Genomic DNA, 24,055 nt, shown 5'->3' with positions numbered 1-24,055 from the left:
AGAAAAAAAAAACAAGAGGAAAGAGAAGGTGAATATCAGAGTCAGAGAAGCTAAAACAGAATAACTGGGTTTGTAGCGGGAGAGAGAAGAAGAAAGAGGTAGCATGCTGGGAGTTCAGATATTCATCCACCCATTTTAAGTATTTTTAGAAGGTAATGGAGAGTCGCTGCACTCCTGAATACTGATTAGAATAGAAAACTCAGGATATTTCCTCCACACATTTGCCTGTCTCTTACTATTAATGGAAACTCAAAATCGCTCCCAATACGGCTACGGTTCAATGGGCTGCATCACCTTATCTGATGTAATTTTTATGAGAGTCTGTCTTGAATCCCCTTATGTAGACCTCACACTGTCTCTCCTACAAGGATGCTAATGGGAAGTTGATGTGCTTGTTAGCAAATAAAGATTGGCAGAGGCAAGCTGTCAGTTGTATGTGCTTTCTGTTGTCGTCAACCAACACGGAACGCCGGCTCTTGTTGAACGTATCCCTAATGCCTGGGAGTGTAGTGCAGAGCCCGTCAAGCATGTCTTGCTTTTCTCCTGCTTTCTTACTCAATATTTTCCCCTTTCACTAAGTACATGACCTGCTCTAAAACAGATGGTGGAAAGGAATTTAGGGAGAAATAAGTTACAAGGACGTTGTTTGTGAATTTCAGGGCTGAGGAAAGAAAAAATGCCAGGGGGACCTTATATCACGGGATGAGTGGAGGAAGGAAAGGAAAGGAGGGGAGATGGATGCTCCCGCGGCACACAACATCTGTTAGCTCGGTGTCTTTGAGCGTTGAGTCTCAGGTGCATCAGCAAAGAGAAAGTATATTTCCCACCAAAACAGGCCCATCATTTGTTTTAATTTCACTGTTTGACACACCACTACGTACTTTCATTCATGTCGGTTTTGACAACCTGGTAAATTACGTGTAAAGTTTGTCTTTTAATTGGGACATTAGAACTTTAATATGCCACATTTGAATAATAGTGTGTGGGATTGTGTTGCTCCAAAAAAGGGTCTGTTCAAGCGTTTTAATTGGGACTAAACTGAAAAAAACATATCTGCCCTTAGTCCTGACACATGACTAAGCCTGGCTATTTTCAACAGTAATATGGCAGTCAATCTGTTCTGTGATCCAAATAAAATCACATCCTATGTCCAACCTTTGGACTGGCTTGACTCCTTCAAAATCTGGCATATACTAGGAATAAAAAAACAACATCTTTGCAGAAGTAAAGGTGCATTTATGTAAGTGTTGGTTCATGATAAAAATAAAATCTTCATAAAAACTTAAAAAAAACTTGCAGTTGTTCACTGCTCAGTTGTTTATTTTTAAGTTACAACATAAAGAAATTACAAAAGCAAAAATAAATAGCTGTATTTACCTTTGTTGATAAGCATAAAACTTAAATTTTGCAACTAAACAAAGACTATGAATCATTGAGCGATGATAATATTCAGCATTAGGAAAGGTTTCCACACGACTAAAGCATGGGCATTACTCTTTTACTTTTGTAGGTATTTGAAAAATAAATCAAAGCATTGGGTAAATAAAAGCCCTGCTACTTCGATGTTATGATGATACTGTGCACGAGAGGCTCAAACTGGGGCCAGCGCAGTGTCTGTTTTGGTTTTATTTATTTATTTACAGTCGTAATGTGTAGGCTATGAGTCCATCATATCTCTTTAAGAAGTTGTTTAAGTCACCAGAAATTTTAGTTTTTCTATCGCCCACTGGTTCAGTTTGATCATCATGCCAGGCAGATCCTCGAGCAAGGGTTCAGTCCAGTCAGCTAGTTAATTAGCAAGAGTAGATATCTGCTTATAGAGCGCCACTATCCACATAAGGTAATGTTGATAAAGCTCTACTTTTAATCGCTGCTGTCATGCAGTTATCACTAAGGTTATTTATACAGTATGTTCCATTAAGGTGTGCTGATTTGGTTGTGGCTCTTTATTGATCCCGGTGTGTAACTTTAGAGGAAAGTTTGGAGATGTGGTAGAGTAGGGTTTTGCTCTTGTTTAACTGCATTTTTATAAACTATAAAAATATAATCTTTTGTACTACTGTGAAAAAATTGTTCAAGCAAACGTGATTAATAGTTTGTTTTAAATTATCCTTGCCAAATTAGATTTCAGCACCCTCACCTCTGATTGCCATCTACTGGATATCTATCTATCAAACTGAATTTAGCTTGAACATCACATTTGTTTCAAAAGGCTTCAGACATTTGCACAAACTGAAAATCTAATTTATTATGCATCAGAAGCCCTATGTTGAATGGATATCTCCCCCATCACACGCTGGAGGAAGTTTCTTCATTGCTGATGTGAAAGCATTACATAAGCTGGTGGAACTGTGAACAGGACTCCAAATGCATGTACGAAAGCCTTCCTGTTGCTGCGTCCTAATTAGCAGAAATGCAACACATTTAAAAGAGAAGGGAGGGAGACAGAGTTTTCTGGGAATGCTCTATGTTTTATTAATATCAAAATGCGCATACATCTCTGGACCCACTCTATACATAAGCATGTTTCCAAAACACTTATTCACATCCACTTAGCTGTCCTTTGTGGGATTTTACGAGGGTTACTGTTTATGAATAATCCTGGTATGGTGGTGGAAGGGAAGGCTGGTTGATTGGTGGTGCAGTCAAACTTAGTTAAACAAAACCTTTACATAATGTGCTTCAAGATGTTATGAAAAAAGTATTTGACCTACGTAAAATACTGCAACCCAAACGCAGTTAGCTACTCAACAACAAATGCATTGGCAGCTTATGTCTGAACTTGTCACATAGGAAAAACCTTTGTCCTTTTGTGTGTCTAAGTTTGTGCAAGAGCCTGAAGTCTGCCATTCTGCTCACACATGAATGAATGTGTCACTCCCTTCCCTTCTGCGCTGCTCCCCCCGTGACAGCCCAGGGAGAGAGTAAGACAGAGAGACAGAGTGGGAGTTAAAGAGGGTTTCTGTTTAATACAATATATCCTTACATCTGCTCGCTATGGCAACAAAAGTTTAGAGCAATCACTTTTGAGCTTTAACTTTCTGAAAGTCAAAACTTATATTCAGTCAGACTCTTAAGAGGAATATAATAGGCCTGTCGAGTTGCGACTCGAGTCGACTGGTCGCTACCTCGAGGTTACCGTTATGGATTACTGTGTTACAGGTGTTGGTTACAATGACTGGTGTGATGGGAGGAATTTGCCAGTGAGGAGGGCTTTAACAATTGTGAGTTTTTATGGACAATATAGCCTACCAAGAAGTTATAATATCTGCTTGGTCTTTTTCGAATTTGGGTTGAATGTGTAGCACACAGCTTAAGATAGCATCCAGAGAGAGACCCTGACCCTTTGTGTGTACAGGTGCATGCACACCATCATTATTCTTGATTTGCATGTGAAATGATAAAAAATGCTTAAAGCACAATCCAATAGACTTTGTTTAAAGCATTATCATGTTTACCTCTTGCCATAACAAGTAACATACAAAATATAGCATAGTTAACATTTCAATACATGTCTGTGGTACAATGAGTTAAAACCATGGGTGTATCTTCTATCCATAAAGAGCTACAAAAGGCTGTGTGATGACTGAAAAGGCTGTCTAGTTTGATATATCCAGATTCTGCAAGAATATCCCAATGGCCATGTGAGGCACTGGACTCATCATGCATGGTTGCAGCTGCACAGTCTAGAGTAATGCCTTTGGGCAGCAAGTACCCCAAAGTTAAACTATAGAATAGGTCATTTGTTATTTCCCTCCAGGGGACATGTGCCTATTCAGATCTGATGACCCTATTGGCTGAATGACATAACTTTACAGTGCCTACCAACCACTATGTCGTGGGAGAGAAGCGCCCACCCTCAGAATACCTCTTAGATTAACACTGTTAGCTCTGTCAGCACATTTGCCATAGTTTGTAATGTTGTATTGAAAACTATGGCTATACCTTTAGTTTGGAGCCACAGGCTCAGCTGCTGCCATGTCGAGAGCCGTTATGAGGTAATAAAAATGCTCAAAATTTGTGTGTAGCACCTTAAAATAGTTGTATTATCTGACATGGCTATAGTTTAGATGGAGCTATTTTTCTTGTTTGTCAGCAAGAATCACTTTGTTGAACATATAAAACCACCAAGCTCTCCTCTCTCTGCAAAGCTCTTTAACGCTGTCCCTGTGTATAACAGCATCCTGTTATACACAATTCCCAGCATTCATCCTAACGTAGTTACTATTTTTGGATCTCCACTAGAATTTTAAATAACGTTTTGGGGGATTTGAACAATGTGTGAACAATGTGTGGCTGCACAATGCATGGTGACTGAACAAGCAGCTGGCTTCTTGTTCAGGGTTAAGTGCTTGTAGATCCACAACTTGATTCCTAAGCACAACTTCAAATTGATCAGACCAGTTTCCTCCAACCACGGTCATCATGGATTAATTCAGCAACATAATGCTTCCTGTCAAAAGCATCCATAGAAAGGAGCATCCACCCATTGGCCTTGGGTAGTTTGCACATACTGAAGCATTCCTTTTTTCAAGGTCCTCTAGTTGAGATACAACATTTGCCAGCTGTAATCAGGGTGCTAAGGTCTGTACTGTTTTTTTCTGGTAACCTTATTTTTAAGTGGGTTTGTAGAATACAGTTAGTAGTCTGAGCACACGTTTTTTTCTCACAGTAAATCTGTTGTGAATAGAAAGTGGTGACTGCCAAAAAACTGAAAAATGTGTTAAATCTTTTTATTCATTTTGCTGTATTTGCTGTAGCTTTTGAGTGTGGAGGGGAGATAAACAACTAGTTCAGAATTGCGCCACACCATCAAGTTATCAAAATCATAATTATTCGTGAAAGCTTCATATTAAGATATCAAGTTATTTCAATCATGGCAATCAATTCTGTGCTGGAGGATGATCTTCTTAACTTGAACGGTGGAATTCTTGCAATATCACAAGATATACATGAAAATCCATCTCAGGCTTCAATAATGCATTTGTGTCCTATTTACAGGGGTTTGGACCAAACATTTTGTGCGATGCTGCTTGCAGCTATGGGTCTGGTAAAGGTGTTTGAGAACAACAACATGGAAGGGTGATGGGTAATAATGAATCCCTCAGCTCTTCTTGGCAAGACCCGCCCTGCGTAGATTGTTTACGCAGAGACATTTGGTTAACGTTAGCCTTTGACCTCAAGTATTTAGGGTCAGGAAATCCCATTTGTCAGGGCATAGGACCAGAACAAATTAAGTTACCAGTACCTCGTTGTGTGTTCACATGTAGCCAATCCTAGTGCTTGAATGCTGAACAGGGCGGGTCTTGCCAAAAAGAGCAATGGGATTCACAAAAACACAGAGGTGACAGTTCGTTCAAAACAACAATGGTGACTCCTGAAGATGTTAGAGTAGATGCTGCAATAGCATCAGTTGTATCAGAACTGGAGGTTATTTCCTTATTAAATGAGAAGCAAAGAACGGCACTGAGGGCTTTTCTGAATGGAAAAGAGTTTGATTGACACATGGTTGGTATTTATTTAGTAAAATTGAAGGCTTTACTAAGACATAGTTGCCATCGCTATAAGCTACGCATTTTACTTTGTGCTCATTAGGTTGCCCTAGTTAAAGCAATACATTTCAAATTTCACAATAATGCCACAGTCAGTTGTCAGAGATTTTGGGGGTTCTCTTGAATCTTTACATTTTTTGAATTATTTTAAATTATTTGTCACTTGCAATTGTCCCTTAACTGTCTATTAATAGATTAGGCTACTATGTCTTGCAGTTTTTATCATTTATATTGGAAACATTTATCCATAAATATCAAAGTAGCGGTATTTAACATTCTTAACAATAATATATTAACATGGCAGCAAACATCTATTTGCTATGTGAAGATAAAGTGGAGTAATGTATACCTAAGCAGAGATTGAAGTCCCTCTCCCTCTGTGTGTGTTGTTATCCATGCTTGTAGCTTTGCTGACATAGCCCGGCTGCCCACTCTTGCCTGGTAGTTCATGTTAGTGCATATAAAGGCAGGAAGGGAAGTAGTCTGCAAAGACTATGGGAGGGCTATTTCACTGGCTACATCTTGAATGAACCATCTCCTAAAGCATGATTTGTTATTATCTTTTTGTAAAAAAAATAAAACAAAATGTTTTTATTTAAATAAATCACTCAAAAGACATCTACCATCAGACCTTTACTAGACCATTTTCAGACCACAGAGTTTCATTATTGACACTCCAGCATGGATGACTAAAAAAATATATGCTTAATATTTTGTTTTGGTTGTTGAGGAAATAACGATATAGTCAGTTAAGTGCAGATCTCTGCCTGGTGTGTCTGCAATGAATACTGCTGTCATATACCATAACCATAACCATAATTGGCCAACCCCCCATTTTGCCTGCAACTGTATCAAAAGTATTTTTAACGAACACATAAGATCTAATTTTATTCTATGCAGATGTCTGTACCAGCCCTGTGCAGGCGCGCTATTCAGCACCTTCTCACATGCGTTACCTAGAAATGAAGCACTTAATTAGGCTTCAAGTCAACTTTTTGGACAATAAACATTGCAAAAGTGAGGTTGAAACATCATAAAAAGGCCCGAAATATATACACATGTATTTACATTTAGCAACCCAGGCAAAGCAAAATGTGCTGCTTCCTGACTCAGCTCAGAGACCTGCTTGTAATCTCACAGACTCTCCTTTCACTTTTTCCCAGCAGCTGGGAAGCAAGACCTGGGAACTTCTTGGAATTGAGGAGGAGTATTTTTGTGGTTACATACTTTTACTTTACTTTACTGTCCTGCTACAACATAGCCAAGAAAGCACATATGTTTTCCAGATGCTTCTGTGGTCACGGCAAAATAAGGAGCAAAGTAATGTAATACAAGTTGCACATTCTTTGACAACATTTTAATGGCTTTGTCTTAACCGAGAGTCTGAAGCACACTGAATTTTCAACATACATTAAGTTGCATTTCTAGACTGAGGTTTAGTTGTTCTGAATCCCAAAGCAGAAAATAAGTTAGGCGATAACTTTAGTGGGAACTTGGGAATCTTTTGGGTTGTGTCAGACTTTTTAAACCGACCCAAGCCTGGCGCAGTTAATGTAAGCTGAAGCACTGAGTTTGTGTTACTGGGGTGGGATTGTAAATAGTCACTCCAAGCATGAGATTGCACTCTGGCACAACGGGACTGTCGGTAAATACAGAGCACTGTTAGAATTTATGGAACTCTCTGCATCGGAATATTTAGGAGCGTATATCAACTTTGTCCTTAGTAATCTACCAATCTACTTAGTAGTTCACCCACATCATTAACCACCACTATACCACTGGATATGGGCCTTACATAAAGTTACACTGTGTGTCCCATTCACAACACCATAGTGGCAGCACCTTGTATGGATGGAGTCCCGAGTGACCGCTAGTAGATATAGTCCATGATGGGGGAATTTATAGCTCTGCTGACAAAAGATGAATCAATAAGTGATTATGTGAATACTGCACAGTTTGATGTTATCACCCCTAGGGCATCCCACACTAAGCATTCATAAACACAATCAACTCACATAATATACACTTATTTATTTATTTATTGCAATACAACAGAAAATGCTCAAAAACAGGTGAGTGATAGGACAGTTTTCCAATAAAAGCACAATACAGATACAATTGATGTGGCGTAGCAATCAATGCAAGGTGATGTATTCCACAGTTTTTCTTCATGGAAACTGTCTTGTAACCCGAGGACCACTGTAACCCTCTCAGCCCCAGAAGGCCCAGCCATGACTCTTTGCATGGAGTACTTTAAAAGGCTTGCCTCAGTCCCTCCCAGAAAAACAACCAACAATGGAAGACTTCTTCCCCTCCCTCCTGGGTGCTGATTTCACATTCGCGTCTATTATGCATGAATGTCAATGGATGCAATGAATCAATTCAAAACAGAATAATAAATCATGTATTCCACAGGTTCTTCCTGCCCTCAGCAATGCAGGATAGAGAATTGAATGCCACAGCCTGCTTGGCAAACAAGTTATGGTGGGAAGGCAGGCCTGATAGTTTGCATTTAAGAAACATGGATGTTCCCTTTTCAGATGCTCTACACTGATGGTTTTGTACGATTGCAACTAGTGTGATAATTAAGCCTAAAACCAAGCTGGACTGTAAAAAGAAGTGCCTCGGTGGCATTGTTTCCGTATCCCCGGTGCATTTGTGTCTTTTAAATGTGAACGTGTTTTAGTTACATTTTAGTTAGCTAGTTTTGGATAACTGTTAATCACTGCAAAAATATGGTTAGGTCACCCTTGTTCCTGAAAAGGTTGTGCGATCGTTTTAAGTACGTGACAATTCAAGGAGCTGGTAAGCTAGAAATGTTGGTTGCCCTTCGTATTGTATATACGTACTACATATCAATTAATCATTTTCTTACATTTTAACACGTATGCTGCGCCAACACTTGCTACTTTAGGTAAATGGTCTGCTATGTCCTTTGGTTCAGATCCAGGCTCTGGGATTTGAGATTTGGTAATACTTTTCCGGTCATATCGTGATCACCATGATCAAGCATGCCACTGTTTTGTATTACTGGGATAAAGTCAGTGATATCAGTTTGATCCTTAAATGGAAAAAGTGAGATTTCATTATCTGGATCGTTCTGATTTAGATTACAAGTTTTGAAATACTGGCCCCAGATGATAAGAACGTAGGAGTCTGACTAGTTCTGAGCCCACATCTGTTCCACTGACAGGCAGAAAACAGAGAAGAAAGGGAGATGTAGGGGAGTGGGTGGAGGATGAGCTGGAGGGGGGTGCAGGAGAGTAGACACCCAGCGGCTGACTGCTGGTATCATGGGAGTGCAGCACGGCCCTATAGCTGGAGGTTAGATAGAAGCATCTTTGTGTTTGTGAACATGCACTTTTGTTGCCTGTGTGTGCGATTGTGTGCGTATACAGTAGGTGATGTTCGTGTGTTTGTGTGTGTGTGTGTTTACGTGTGTGTGTGTGTGTGTGTGTGTGTGTGTGTGTGTGTGTGTGTGTGTGTGTGTGTGTGTGTGTGTGTGCAAGGGAGACACATCACGAGGGGTGGCAGGTGTGAACCACAAATGAGGCCACTGACTGACGGCTAGTCTTTGTGGCCAAGCTTGCCCCAATTTATCCTCTCTCCGTCTCCCAGACTTCAAGCTTTTCACTTTGATGGACAATATGTCCTACTTCCCGCAACACTCGACTGCTGTATAATTAAATGTCAAATAACTGTTACCCATCACTCGGACTGAAAATGTATTATTGGTGGCAAATAGAGCACTAAATCAGTGATGGAGAAATTTTGGACTTATTTGTAGCGTCTGTGCTTCTGCATTGATTGAAATATTGAGGACAATTGGATTGCTGGAAACCCTTGTTGGAAAGTTATTGTCTGTCTAAATTCTAAATCAAAGCTTAAACTTTGGTTGCTAGCAGGCAACATCAAGCATCTGTCTATACTGTACAGCTTCAGTACTTCACATCTATGGCAACATTTTGAAACAGAGCCATGCTCAACAGAGAAAAGTTTTGAAAAAAAGTTAAAGGAGCCAATCATTTTTTTGCACCACAAACTACAGGGCTTTTAAAGATGTGAATGATGTCTGCATTTTTCATTCTTTATTCAGGTTTTTCATTTAATTTGTCACCTATAATATATATTAGCAAATGCAGCTGCCAGTAAAAAATAAATGATCTGACTGTTTTTGAACTACAAAAAGAGTATTAAGACAACACTGCAATGTAAAGTCAGCATTTTCGGATGGTTTCCACCGTTTATGGATGTGACAAGTAACATCGTTTTCCAAAGATATGCCCTGAATCTAACACATTAGTTTATTTTATTATTTTCTTCAAGCAGGCAATCACATTCATCCTTTTCAAGAAGGATGTGTGAAAAGTTAGCATCAAGGAGAACAGCAGTTAGAGACAGACATTGTATCACACTGGGGGAATTGAAAATGCAAGGTACAATATACCACTGGAGCACTTTCGTAAAGCAAAGTGTCCAGTCCATAGTTTTTATTTTAAGAGTGTCTAGGCTGAAAAAGTATTGACGGTTACTTTACACATATCAATAAACATGAAATATTGTTCGCAGCTTGAATCATAGTCCTGTCAAGTACAGCAGAAGCACAGCAGAGGAGCAGCATAACATGACAGCTCAAAGACCTTGGAGAATAGTGTGTTATCAGTCTGCCATCAAAAACAGGCAGTTCCCTACCAAGGTTTTAATATACTGTGTATGAGAACATTAATAGTACAGGAGCTGACATAGAAATTGAATTAAATCACTCATCTTGTTTCCAAAGGAGTAGCATGCATCACAAAGTATTGGTCTGTCAGACAGTACCCTTGGTGTTCTTGAAATATCTCTACCTACAGTTATTCTCCTTTCTTTCCATCATTTGATTCTCCACAAATTTCTTACCTTTTATTCTAAGGGCTAACGCTCGTTTTTGAAATGCATTACTATCGTCCAATAAGAGTGCGTCTCTCCAAAAATAGCTTTGCAGATGTTTCTTCTCTTAATGCAAAACATGTGTCATTGTCCTTCAAATGCAATCATCCCACAAAAGCTTTACATTTTTAATGCTGCGCATCCTGCTCTGCTGTTAAGCATTTTCTCCCAGGCAGCCTCTAATTTTTGCATGTGACGCTGTGTTGAGAAGTGCTGTGCTTGAAGAGAGATGCTGCGTATTAGTTTGTGTATAACTGCACATCAACATGCAGCAGAGTAGTAATGCTGCCACGTATGAGAAACTCATTTGTGCATGTGATGTAAAGTAAGGTGCATAGCAAAAGGAGTTGTAAAGACTCTTGCCATCGTGCCTTCGCCTTCTGTTTTAATGGCTAATTCAACATCTGGCTAAGGGACAACAGTTGTGCGTTCTGGCACATTTACTGTGATGTTGATCAATGTGCATTGTCCCTGAAAATAAATAAAATGAATAAATATGCAAAATACGGGGGTGCATTTGTATGGGTGGATTGCAGGAACTGAACATGCAGTTGGAGGATGATAGTCACAGATATTCCACATTCAGCTCCGTTTTAGTCAAAAGAACCTAAGCACATTTTCACACAGTGCACAGCATCCCCTCCACACACACAAGCCGCTGCTCAATGGAGTGAAGGAAATGGCACGCGTTCCGTGTCTAATTGAAAGTAAGCAGATGGCTGCGGGCTTTCATAAAGGGGTACTCAACATCAGGTGCTGAGACGTTTCGAAGAAAACCATGTCAGGGGCGGGAAGAGAAATGTGAACAAATCTAAGTTCCGTTAGATCAGACACAGGCCGGCCCACACCCGAGAGGGAGCCTTCTAATCGATACTAAAACAGTGAGAACAAGTCCAGGCCAAGACACAAGAGAGCGATAATGAGAGGGGAGAGGCAAGGTAGGGAAAGCAAAAGAGAAGATGGGTGGGGAGAGGGGGATCAGGCTGGTGTGATGAGGAGGGAGCAGTGAGGAATAAGAGAGAACGAGATTAGAGATAGAAGAGTGGGTAAGGCAGAAAAGAGAATAAAATTACAGGCGTTTGGCAGGGGCTCTGCCTCCGAGCAGCACGGTTGAAGATTCAGTATCTTGCAATTTGACGGTTCTAAACAGCTTTAAACAAGTGTTCAATTTGCCCGGAGATGGGTAACATAATCAGAGATAAACTGCTGTGAGAGGAAGAAGAGACAGGCATGGGGTAGTATCATTGGGCCTTTGAACATCTCTTGTAAGTAAAAAATATATAACTATAAAATAAAAATTCACTCCCTTGCTAACTATAGTAAATACATGTTTCAAGGGCTGAGATGACAAATGAGCATGCATTACAGTGTAGAAAACATGTGGTTACTGATACAGACAACTACAGGTTAAGCTCCAGTGCCCTCTCCACTCTTTCCCCTGGAAGCCTGAGCAAGTTTGGCCTTTGATCGTTATTTGCTCTTATATCTAAGCTGGCTGCTGTGGTGAGGTAGTTCTTGGAGCAGTACACAGTTTATTAGATTTTGCAGGAAGTAGCACTCTCCTCTTCCTGAAAAATGAGGATTAAATTGTCTTGCAGGAAAGGCTGAATTTCCCCTCAATTGGTGTGGTTACACAGCTGGGAGTACACAGCGTGCCTGGCACAATGAACCCAGTATCACTATGGATGGGTCCCTTATGGGCGAGCTAATGTGGCTTCTTATCAACATTTGATCCAAATTGCATCATGTTCTTTTAATGAGGTTGCATTTCAGCTTGGGGGTGTGTTTCCTGGCGATTGGAAAAATAAGTCAGAGTCAGACATGATGTACACAGTGTAAATGTGTGCGAGTGTATATGCACATGTGTATGTGCATTGTTTTTTTGGTTTTTTTTGTTACAAATCTTCTTACAAACAGATGTTGGTTTAAGCGTTGACATTTGGAAGTTGTGCCCATCAGTTCCTCTGCACAGCTCTGCAAGCTACAGTTACCCATAACACCCTTATCTTTGTAGCCATTAACGTGTATCTTCAGAGAACTATAATTTGGCCATTAGTCTGTCCCGCACTCACACAAATATACACACACTGCACTTTTGTAGACATAATTGTCAACCTAGTGCATTTCAATATTGAAAAAAAAGAAATATAGACTTTCCGATGTATTTCATTTACCCCCACTTAGCACATCATCTAGCCTAATTTAGCCCTTTTAGAACAACACATGGTTGGACAATCACGCCATGCCAACAGTGGGCTTCATCCTTCTAGAGGATTTATGCCTCAAGCTTTTTGGCTACAATTTGGATTAGAGATAAAGAATTGGCTGCCGAAGGGAGTGCGATCAGTAAACACAAAAAAACGAGAAAACAGATTTGGGATTCAATGTGTAACACCATGTTCTGAAAACACCCCCATCTTGGTGTTTTAGCTCAACTTCAAAAGGTCTGCGCTCAGTTAATTGTACATTTGCATGTATGTGCGCACCCCTGTGGGTGTGCATGCACGAATCTGGGCCATTTGTTTGTACATATTTATTTGTGTACTAAAATATGTTGGAGCATAATCATTCAACTACACCTTTTCATCCCACTTGACAGACCAGCTAAATAGTGCAGGGCCCTGGAGCTCAAAATGCATTAGGATCGCATACAAGTGACAATGAATTAGCTATAAATAACTTTGAATCAATATACCCTCCATTAAACAGCCCTCACGCACCAGCTGTACATTTGCAATGCCTTCAGAATAAGCATATTTATTTTTAAAAAGATGCCACATAACTCTACTTGTGAGCCACCCACTCAACAAGACACCGAGAGCCATACATATGTTCACCAGTTGCTGTGATGCTAAGCCATACCTGCCAAATGCCGTTTTCTAAAAATAAGGTCCACAACACACACAAACACACATACTGCCTTCAAACTTTCTCTGCAAAGCCCCTCAAAGTCCAAGCTCAATATAATGACTCCCATCTAGGGATAAACTTTCCCCAGTACAGCAGATGGCAATGATTTGCATGTAAAACAACAGCCTTATCTGCTGCTCACTGCTGGAGGAGAGATGGGGTTTTCCCCCTCTCTTCAGCTATGCCATGAAGAGACAATGCACATCTGTTACTGACCTGCAAGCCTGCTAATGAGGAGTAGGCGCTGGACATGTATCTCAACACTGGAGCAAACAAATTACGAATAAATCTGATTACACTGTGTCTGATTATATTGTGGAGATTTGCTTTTCATGTGAATAAATTAGAGACATGTCCCAACAACATAAATCATTACATTTTAGGGTGAAGACTTGGTTTAAGCTTAGGGTAAGTTAGCAATAGGTTAATGTGTGGGTAAGGGTCTGAATTAAGCTTGTAGCAGTTATGGTTCGGGTTAGTCTTGGAAATGATTGTAGATCTAATGTCCTATCATGTTAATATAAGTCATACACCATTGTGTGTGTGTGTGTGTGTGTGTGTGTGTGTGTGTGTGTGTGTGTGTGTGTGTGTGTGTGTGTGTGTGTGTGTGTGTGTACCTGTGTGTGTACCTGTGTGCACCAATGCGCTACCTCACACATGCCAGAGTTTTAATGTCACGCATTCTTAAGTCTTGAATTGTTGACGGAGAGTGTACTGGTACATTACAAAGCATTCACAGTGTGTTATAAACAGCACTGAGGTCTACATCAATCAATGTCTCTTGCTTTAAAGCTGCATTAATCGATCTGTTTATTTGTACTTTGGGTCAGCAATATAATGTGAAAACACAACACTGACATACTGTATTATCACCTTACAAAGTTTTATGTGGTGAACTTGCTGGCAAACACTTTGAGCAGACAAAAAGCAACATTTTCATTCATTTGGAATTGTGTATTTGACAACCTGACAAATGTAAGTTGAATGTTTAGTCTCTTTTAAGCTCCATTTTGCTATTCACTAACATCTGGGCCCAGAAGCAATTTTCCAAACCAAGGAAACTTACTTTGATTTTGTGCAAAGGAACGCTGGTTCAATTTCAGTTCCTCAGTCATTGTTCCTGCCGCCAAAAAAGTGCCTGCTCTTGGGGTAATACTTGACAGAGGCCCAAGAACTATCAGGGTGGAGTTCTATGCTTGCCTGTTGCCCTGGAAGACTAAGATGGATACATTCACATTTGTAATGTTGCTAACAAAGACACATTTGGCCAACTGAGAACCAAACTGTACGAACTCAACACTTTTCACAGGTAATGTACAGTTTAACGTAAGTTATTAAGTGTTAGCAAACAACTTGGTTACTACTTGGTTAGGCATAGGAAAAAAGTGTGCTTTGGATTAAATAGGTTTGTTATACGTTAAATAAGTGCGCTTGTTACGTAACAACAGTTACGTAACAAGCGCACTTATTTTATGTATGTACGTATGTACGTTTATGTAACGTAACTGTTGTTAATTAAGCTACGTAGGATACGTTACAAAACTGCGTTAGAATAAGTCCGCTTTGACTTGGTTTCACACGGGGCAAGAACAACGATCTCCTGAGTGAAAGTCCTGTGTTTGTTTTACAAATACATCCAACCTGCAACCAAACCGCATTGTTAAAGTAGCACACTTCCAAGTCATCCCACTGTAGTTTCTAACTTTCTCTGTCTGCTCTTTGGTGCTGCTGCTATAAATGAGTGTGATGGGAGATGAGTCAGCTGGCCAAAAAACAAAAACAACTGAGGTAACAAAGAGTACGTAGCTCAGTCAAGCTGGTTTCTATCGTGGGGGTATACCTACGAGCAACCCTTTTGCAACACACATAATTATCTATGAGGCATTGTTGGTATAAAGATATTTATATTAAGAACACTTTTAGCTGATTCCCTCTCCTCTGCGGTCACAGCAGAAGTGGCGGGTAGCAGTCATCCAAGAGCACCCACAGCCACCAGACACTGTTACTTCATGTGCTCTCTGTCAGACTATAATCACACATGCATGCACACACACACACACATACACAGCCTAACACCAAAAGGTCAGAGAGGTTTTGTTTTCATCTTGAGTGATGTCAATCCTCTGTCACCCTGAGCCATTTCTAAAGTGTTGCGATACTGCGACTCTCTGTTTTAGTGACACTTTGGTCCTGAAAGAGCCCTCAGGCTCTCAGGCTGAAAATGTATCGCTCTGTATTCAACCTACAGCTTGCCAGGACAGTTATGTCCTTAGGCACTTTGGTGGGCAGAGAAGGGGACATCTCTCCTTCTTGTTTCTCTCTCTATGCCTTTCCCTATGTTTTTTATTTTCCTTTACACCCACAGATACATGCTCCACTTCTAACAGAACTATAATTAATCTTTAAAATACAATTCAGGGTTAGATATTGTTATGTTAATGTCAAGTGTAAAAAGAAACCAAAAACTAAAGAATTACACTCAGTAAAGTGTAGATCTCTGCCAGGTGTATCTCCCTCTCCTCTCCAAAACAGAGACCAATTGAATTTCACTCTATTGTCCCTCTTAGCTCCCTTACAATCGAGATAACAGAAACATGGATACATTCATCTTACATCCTGCCTAACTTAAGTGGAACATATCAAGTATGGAATTAAACTGCAGATTTTATAGTTAAAATGAGATTAGACTTGTCTATTGATGTCAATGTTTGAGCCACTACAAGGACCAAAATGTGGCTTCCAACTGACTAGGAGAGGCTTGTTTTTAGCGTCGTTGATTGCCAGAAAATGCCTTTTGCTACTGAAGTAGTTGCTGATCACTGTTGGTTCAGAAGAGTGAGGAGTCAGCAGTGAAACACGGTATAAAACAGTCAGTAGAATATGTTTTCAAAAAGTGTGAATCACTGCAACCACGACAGGTTCTTGAGCATGCACAAATAAATGAGCGACAAAAACGTTAGGCTGATGGGTCTGGTAGTATGCTAGATTAGCTGTGGACAGACAGAAAGACACACACACACACACACACACACACACACACACACACACACACACACACACACACACACACACACATACACAACCGAATGCATGATCTCCACACAGGCTGACCCCCATCAGTAATATCGTTTTTTTGTAATGGATTCTGCTTGATAGCTGTTCTGAGGCTTAAACAGTTTAACTGTGATTCAAAAAGCATTTAAGGGATAGTAAGAACTGCTTGTAATACTGTAAGGGGATAAAGGGGAAAGGAGCAATCAAACATTTAGCTCATTCATTTATTTTTTAAATAGCTTGCATTTCCTCACAGTTTATAACTAAACTGCAATGCACTTATTTTACACTTACTCACTGTTACTTAAGTGTCTTCTCAATTTTACTAAATAGCTCAGCTAGATCAGCTACAGTATAATCACGTATTGATCCTGAAGATGCATCGACTTGTACCAGAGCTCATCAGACTCAGATGCATGTTTCCTGTTCATTAGTGATGGCACATACAGTAAGAACTTTGCCCCCTACCAGTCAGTTCTAATCCATCCATGCAATTTGAACAAGAAAACAAAGTGGAATCCACAATCTATATGTTTCGATCCCAAAGTCACACTGATTTGACATGGCGGATGATTTGTGGGAGGAAGATTCCAATTAATTGGTTATGCAATTCAAATCATCACCCTGTTGGCATCTGACGTGGCTGGCGTAAAGGCCACATGGCAGCTGTGAGGTAAAGGCTCCACAGCAATCAGCCTCAAACTCTGAGATAGCATTGACATGTTCAGGAATAGTCAATTTGCCTGCATATGTTAGAACAACATTTCTTATTTCAGCAGCTGCACATGGTGTAACCACAAAATGGACTAGCATTCCTTTAGTTTGGGGACACTCATGGTTACTGACAGGGCTTTGTTTGTGTCGGAACCTGCCAGATCAGGAAATAGTATGGCTAAATTAGGGAGTGAGGTGTGTGTGTAGGTGCCGCGCTGGCCGTAGTACTGAAACAGAGCAGAGACTGATAGATAGACAGAACACGTCATGGTTTCTAGCCATCTGTCAGCAGCAGCTCCTGGGCAGATGGGTGGATAGCGGCTGGCTAACCTTCTTTTACCAGGCTGACTGACAGCAGAAATGTAACGAACCAAAATAGAGTGTCATGTCGGATCCATTAGAAGAAACCAACAGTGTTTGTATCTGTTGATTCATTGATTTTGATTTCCCCGCCCACTGTAGCAAATGACGGGAATCTGGAGTCATTGTGGATTGATAAATTTAATAAAATGGGATTCCAAGATAGCATGCTTGCTATTTGTGGTTGTAAATAGAACGTCAGTCGTACAATTTTCCTTCTCATTGAAGCAATCCACAACCCTAGAGATTGAACCAGCGTAAAGAGCTGTTTACACACACTTACCTTTACAGATTTTTTGTGAATGCTCAGATTAATATATGTAAATAATATATGTTAATATATGCTTTACAATAAAGGCGAGTTTGAGTTTTAAATAATAAAAAGGAGTACATTTTTAAATCTACAACATGTCAGTTGTCTGTTGTGCCATGCTTTTTGTTTTGTTTAATGGTTTTGGCTGTCAGCTGGGAGCAGGTCAACTGGCACACAGTGCTGACTCCTCCTACCCAGGCTCGCTTTGGCATACACTGGTGGCAAGTGTACCCTATCTGATTTATCTTCCCTACTTTCCTGGTGGGTAAATGAACTGTTCATAATTTTGATTCCTCCCAAAGTCACAGCGAGATGTGTGATGGCTCAGTGACCTCAATTATCCTGACCGGTGATGTCCTGTTAAGACCACTTTTTCTTGGTCTATATCTATTGATTGTGTGACCACTAATTGGACCAAAGTGGGTTTTTTGGGGGGTTGTGGATGTCATTTACGCCTGTTTCCTATCCTAATTTGCATTGTTTTCACCATCACTCTGAATTGATTCCAAAGTCACACTGACATGCCTGGCTTGTTTTTTTGCAGTTGGAATCAGAGCACTTCGCCCTTTGTGCACATCTATACCTATTGATTCTGAAAATAAGTAGGCCCCTCTTCAATTCAGCTGTTCAGTGAAGCAGCACCAAAATAAAAACAATAAACCATACCTCCTCGCATATTTAAACTTAAAAATCACATTTGCCAACTCTCAAAACAAAAGGCTGAAATTAAAAATCCAAACTCACTTTGGCACAGTGCATTCCCTCTGCTATCCACTATCATTTGCAATTAGTGACTTGACTTGTTAACTGCATTTTAAACACACACCAGTGCTCATGAGGTTGCAAGAGCCAATAAACACAGACATCAATTTCATGGATTGGAAAGTGTTCAGCTCCGTCAAAGGGCAACTGGACAGTGTCCTCCATTCCACGGATGGTTTGTTTTAAAACCAAACCACAACTCACATTTCTTTTGTTCAAGTCTATGGTATTTCAGGTGATGAAGCAGATATCTTTCATCAATGAGACTTGGAGATCATTTGCTATATACTCCTTGGAAAAGGGAAACCCATCTCGGTCAGGGTTTTCTGTTTTATTTTTATTTTTTGGGGGTTAGAATTGTTAATATCTATAACAGAATGGTATGCTTATTTTACATAAACTATTAACTGAATAGCAAGCTATTCAATTAAATGCATAATTTCTTTTTTTTTCATTTACAGATATGCAATGATAATTTCTTGGTAATAAGTATGTTGATATTGTCTAAAGTCAAGTCTTTATTTGAACATTTGACAAGACGACACAATGATGTGTTTGTGTGTAGCTTGCACTGGGGCCCATCCTAACTATGTTATGCCACTGAACAGACACAAGCCCTTTCTCTCTCTTTGTTTCACAGTGGTTTGTACAAGTGAAGAGCGAGTGGGTGGAGTTATTACAGAGTAATGTTCCCTCTAGTGCTATGATAACAGCAGTCTGCCTCCGTTAGATGCGATGTCAGCAACATGGTTTATTGTGGGTCACAGGCTCAACCACGCACAGTTACCCCGTGGTCTTAGTTCAATTGCAGATTAAATGTATAGCTGGCACAAAGTGGTGGAGCTTGTTGGAGGAGAAGGACCCACTTAAACAAAGACAATGGACGGGCATGCCAAGTGTCTAAGCGGTCTAGGGCTCATCAAGTGTGGATAATGGGATAGATGCAAGATCAGTACAAGCAGTGGACGAGCAAACACCTTGTTGAGAACCAGTTAACCCAGAACCGAAGGGATGATATTCAAATATCATGAAACACTGATATCATCAGCATAAATAATGCTGCCACAATGTCCAAACAAACATCATATGAAGCATTTTATGCTTCTTCCAGTAAAACATTTTTAATAAATACATGACCTAAATAGAATTCCACAATATCCACTTTAGTTTCCTACACCACATGATTGCACTTCCAAACACAAAGGACGTTCTTGTCCTCTTTAAAGTAGGTTTCAAGAGTATAATTCCCAGATAACTTTTAATATTGACAGAGGCTGTGGCTGAAACAGATTTATTGGAATTGGACGCTTGAGAATTTAGTCTGGTTCACAGGCTTTAGATGACCATCAGTGTAGTGGGTTCTGTAGAAGAGAGGCTTTTATATTAAACGGTAGGTATTGATATTCATCTCACATTATTGCACTTAGTCCCCCACTCCCGCTTGATTTGCATTAACAGCATTTAAAATGGAGGGAGAGGGAACTCTCAGTGCAGTAACTTGCACTTGACTACATGATCACTGTGACTTAACCTGCACTTTTTTTCTCTTGTCAGGCGTGAAGGGCACAAGGATCTGAGTGTATTAGACTAGAGGATGGCTGGAATAAAGGCAGCCAATGTGCAATGGAACTACGCGTTCGAAATGAACTACCCAGACAGTTTAAGCTTTCAGGTTTAGTGATGAGATATGACACAGGCTCTCTTATTCCCAGGGGTACCCTTCCTCTGACCTTTTAGAGAGCTGGAGACTGCAGGGAGTGAACACAGTGTATGAGGTTTTTATTCTAAAGATGAGATGTAGTTTGAGAACTAAGATTCATCCATCCATCCATCCATCCATCCATCCATCCACCCATGATTGATAATCAACACTAACTAATTTTGCGTAATCACTGCTATCTTTTGATGAAACATTTGCAGTGCCCCCATTCTTAGACGGGCCTCTAAAACAACAACATTGGTTGTTTGGATCTCTTGTGGCCTTTCTATTCTGACTGATGTCTATCAGAGGAAAAAAAAGCGTCACGCCAAATTCCAATCCGAAACAAAAGAAGCAAAGGTAGAAGCAAAGTTGGTCAACTTGAGTCCACCTCTACAATCACATTGCAAAGTCTTTTCACTGCAACAGATATCCAAAGCAGCCTTTTAATAATGGCAGTGTGTTCATGCTGTACTTTAATGCATCAGTTACTAGCTCCCTGTTTTGCTGTCATGCCAGATTCCACGCTGTTCACATGAAAACATTTTGAAGGCCCAGACATTCCATTGTCATGCAAAATTATTTGAGGTAAATACAATTTTTTTATTTCACCTAATTCAATGTAAGGCTCATTATTAATGTCAATGGATAACCCAAATAAATAAGACAAAAAACTGATATATTCTAAAACATTGGAAGAGCGTTTAACTTGTTTTAAACTTTGATATAACACTATAAATTTGAATGTAGGCACATTAAGTTAATGTGCAATGGAATGTGGTCCATATATAAGATTGCCTTGCCCTTTGTTTGAAATATAGTTTTGTTATAAAATCAGAGGACTGGTGTTTAAATGGATTTTAGGTTACACTCACTGGAGTGAGTGGGTTAAAAAGAAGAGATATTATATCTTATGCTTGACTAAGCACATCCTTTGTAGGAGAAATGTTCACTCATGGCATGAATTTGATGGCAAGTAATTATCAGCTACACATCTGTCATCCTTCATTTGCATAAGATTTGATAGAAACACAGCAATTACTAAAGAATAACTGGAAACAAGCCTTTTCTGTTTTCGAAAAAAAGCTCCCAACTCCTCTGCACCTGCTTGTGAAATGTATAATTTAAAAGCAAAAACAAGAAAAGATGTCAAGATTCCACCATCTTGAATACAGTTAGATCTCCCATGTGAAAGTAATCAACAGTAGAATGTGACAGGGTAATGGGGTGGAAAGCAATTCAAGTCCGCAAGAGTGGGATGATCTAATCATCATTTAATTTATTCAACAAGTTGTCATTTGCAGATGGCTTAGGAGAATGAAGGGAGAACGGACCTTCCAAAGTAGAGTTTGGGTTTGCTGTGAAATTGACATTGGAAATGTCATATATAATTTTAGTCTCATCTCATGAAGCTTAAATAACCACTTGCAGATAAGATTGTGGAAGACAGTTAGGTGAATATTGAATTTTATCAATATTATGCATCTAGGTATCCGCAGCTGCTACCTGTCCATAACAAATTTAGAGCCAGGAAATGAACAGTCAGTCTGTCTTGGATTATTTATAGAATCTGTTTAGCTGAATTTTCTATGCATTCTAAAAGTGGGAATTGGAGTGACTTCTGCTTTTTTAAAGTATTTTAAAATACAAATAATGCAAGAGTTGATGTTAGACACATGACTTATTTAGTTTTTATTACACTAAAGATATAATAATGTTTAATAAATTATAAAATCTAATGGATTAAAAACAAGGTAAGGAAGGATTCCGCTTTTATCTGGACATACATTTGCCTATGAGAAAATGTTATTAGTGAAGACAACTTAAACGGTTTGTGTATATGGTATGTATATGGTTTGAAAACCAGACCAAAATACTGTTGTCCACATTTATGACAACAGATACATTATGAAACTAAAACTATTGATGGGAAAAGCACTTGCATATTGCTTATTAGACTACTTTCACTTTAATACTTTTTAAACAAGCATTGCTATGCCACATAAATTAAATAGACATTTCTTATAGAGCCAACAGCAGAATAAAACATCACCAAGCAGACAACACAGAAATATATAGACAATAAAAACTCCACAGCAGCTGCAGCCCATAAACACACAATAAAGCAACGGAGAGCCTGCGCAGTTTTTACACACACCGTAGTGCATACACAACTCTTTGTTCCTGGGCAAAGCAGTGGTTCTTGTCATCTGGAGGGAGACAGTTCCATCCAAAACAGTGTGTTTTGTTGTACTCACCTGTCTGAACAGTATTCTGTTAGCCTTGTGCACCACAAACTCCTCCTCATCTGCTCGATATTCAACTTCTTTGCTCATTCATTCTCAATTCATAATATAACCAGTCCACTCAGCCTCTGACTGAGATGGAGGAGCATAGAAGTCCTTGCTGGAGGATCCATCATTAGCAGCATTTACCCAGTCCAAGTGTGCACCTATAAGTAATTGCAAATTTCCCCGCTGCGGGACTAATAAAGGATTATCTTATCTTATCTTATCTTAATGCAACATTATTATTTTATTACAATATGTCAAAATATAGTTTCGTTGTTTGTGTTTTCCTTATGTAACTAGGGTGACCATATTTTCATTTGGGAAAACTAGGACACCTTGTCGGGGGCGGTCATGTGGAGGATGCTGCTGCTTTAATAGTATTTTATTATTATTCAATTATACCGGTATATTATATTATATAGATAGAACAAGATATTTACAGTTGGTTTATTAAAAATGCACTAACTCCAATAACAAATGATAATTTTATTCAAAATGTATTTATTCAAAATGCTTGAGTCAACAATTCCTGTAATGAATGAACAGCACAATGAAAGAAATAATGTCGCATCTTAACATCCTTCACTTAACAAGTTAACAATAACTCTGAACTCGAAATAACACTCACTTAGCCTCAGTAATGAACAAAATAAAGTCTGTTTTGTAGGGCTATTGGGGGGGGAATTAACCAATGAGCTGATTTACAATTATTGAAAATAATTATAAAATAATCCGCTGCATTCACTGCATCCTCGTTCCCTGGTCTGAGAAAGTACTGTGTGATCGAGCTAGCACTACCCTCGCCTCGGACAGCTGTTTTGTGCTTCTCGGTGTCCAGGTGGATTTTCAGATCTCTTGCACCTCCATTGGACACCGAGACATATGTGCCTGCTTTGCACACTGTGCACAAGGCTTCCCATTTGTCTCGACCCGGTCTGAAAGCCGGGAAACTCTTTAGTAATTCGTCGGTAAACGAGCACTTGCGCTTCGGCATGTTGCTTGCGTATGACTGACAGTCACGTTGTCTACGTTCTGATTAATAGGGCTGACAGCATAGGGGCGGGGATTAGGCTACGTCGCACGCAGCGTGACGTACTGCTGACGTACTGCGGTAAGCGTGTTGCCTCACTTCCGGTTCTCAGCGTAGTTGATAGCGTACTTTTCGCAGCTCCAGCGAAAACTAGTGAATTGTGTGACATTCTTTATTATAGCGGCTAATTACCTGTTTTACACTTAAAACACTTGAACACTCATATCACATCTTAATTCAGCGACTTTTCGCTTAAACCAACAGTTTACACGTTGTTCAGTTCTGCTAACGCTAGCTAGCCTCATTTAGCTTAGCAGCTAGCGATGGCGCTCCTCTCTCTCTCTCCTCTCTCTCCTGCTCTCTCTCCTCCTCCCTCCTGCTCAGTGTGTCTCATGTTTAGCCATGCCTCTGCCTCCTTTACTGATAAGGGTACATGTAACA

Source organism: Anoplopoma fimbria, chromosome 16 (assembly GCF_027596085.1).
Source record: "Anoplopoma fimbria isolate UVic2021 breed Golden Eagle Sablefish chromosome 16, Afim_UVic_2022, whole genome shotgun sequence".
Classification (NCBI taxonomy): domain Eukaryota; kingdom Metazoa; phylum Chordata; class Actinopteri; order Perciformes; family Anoplopomatidae; genus Anoplopoma; species Anoplopoma fimbria.
The sequence above is the reverse complement of the archived record's forward strand: the minus strand, read 5'-3'. Positions refer to the sequence as shown.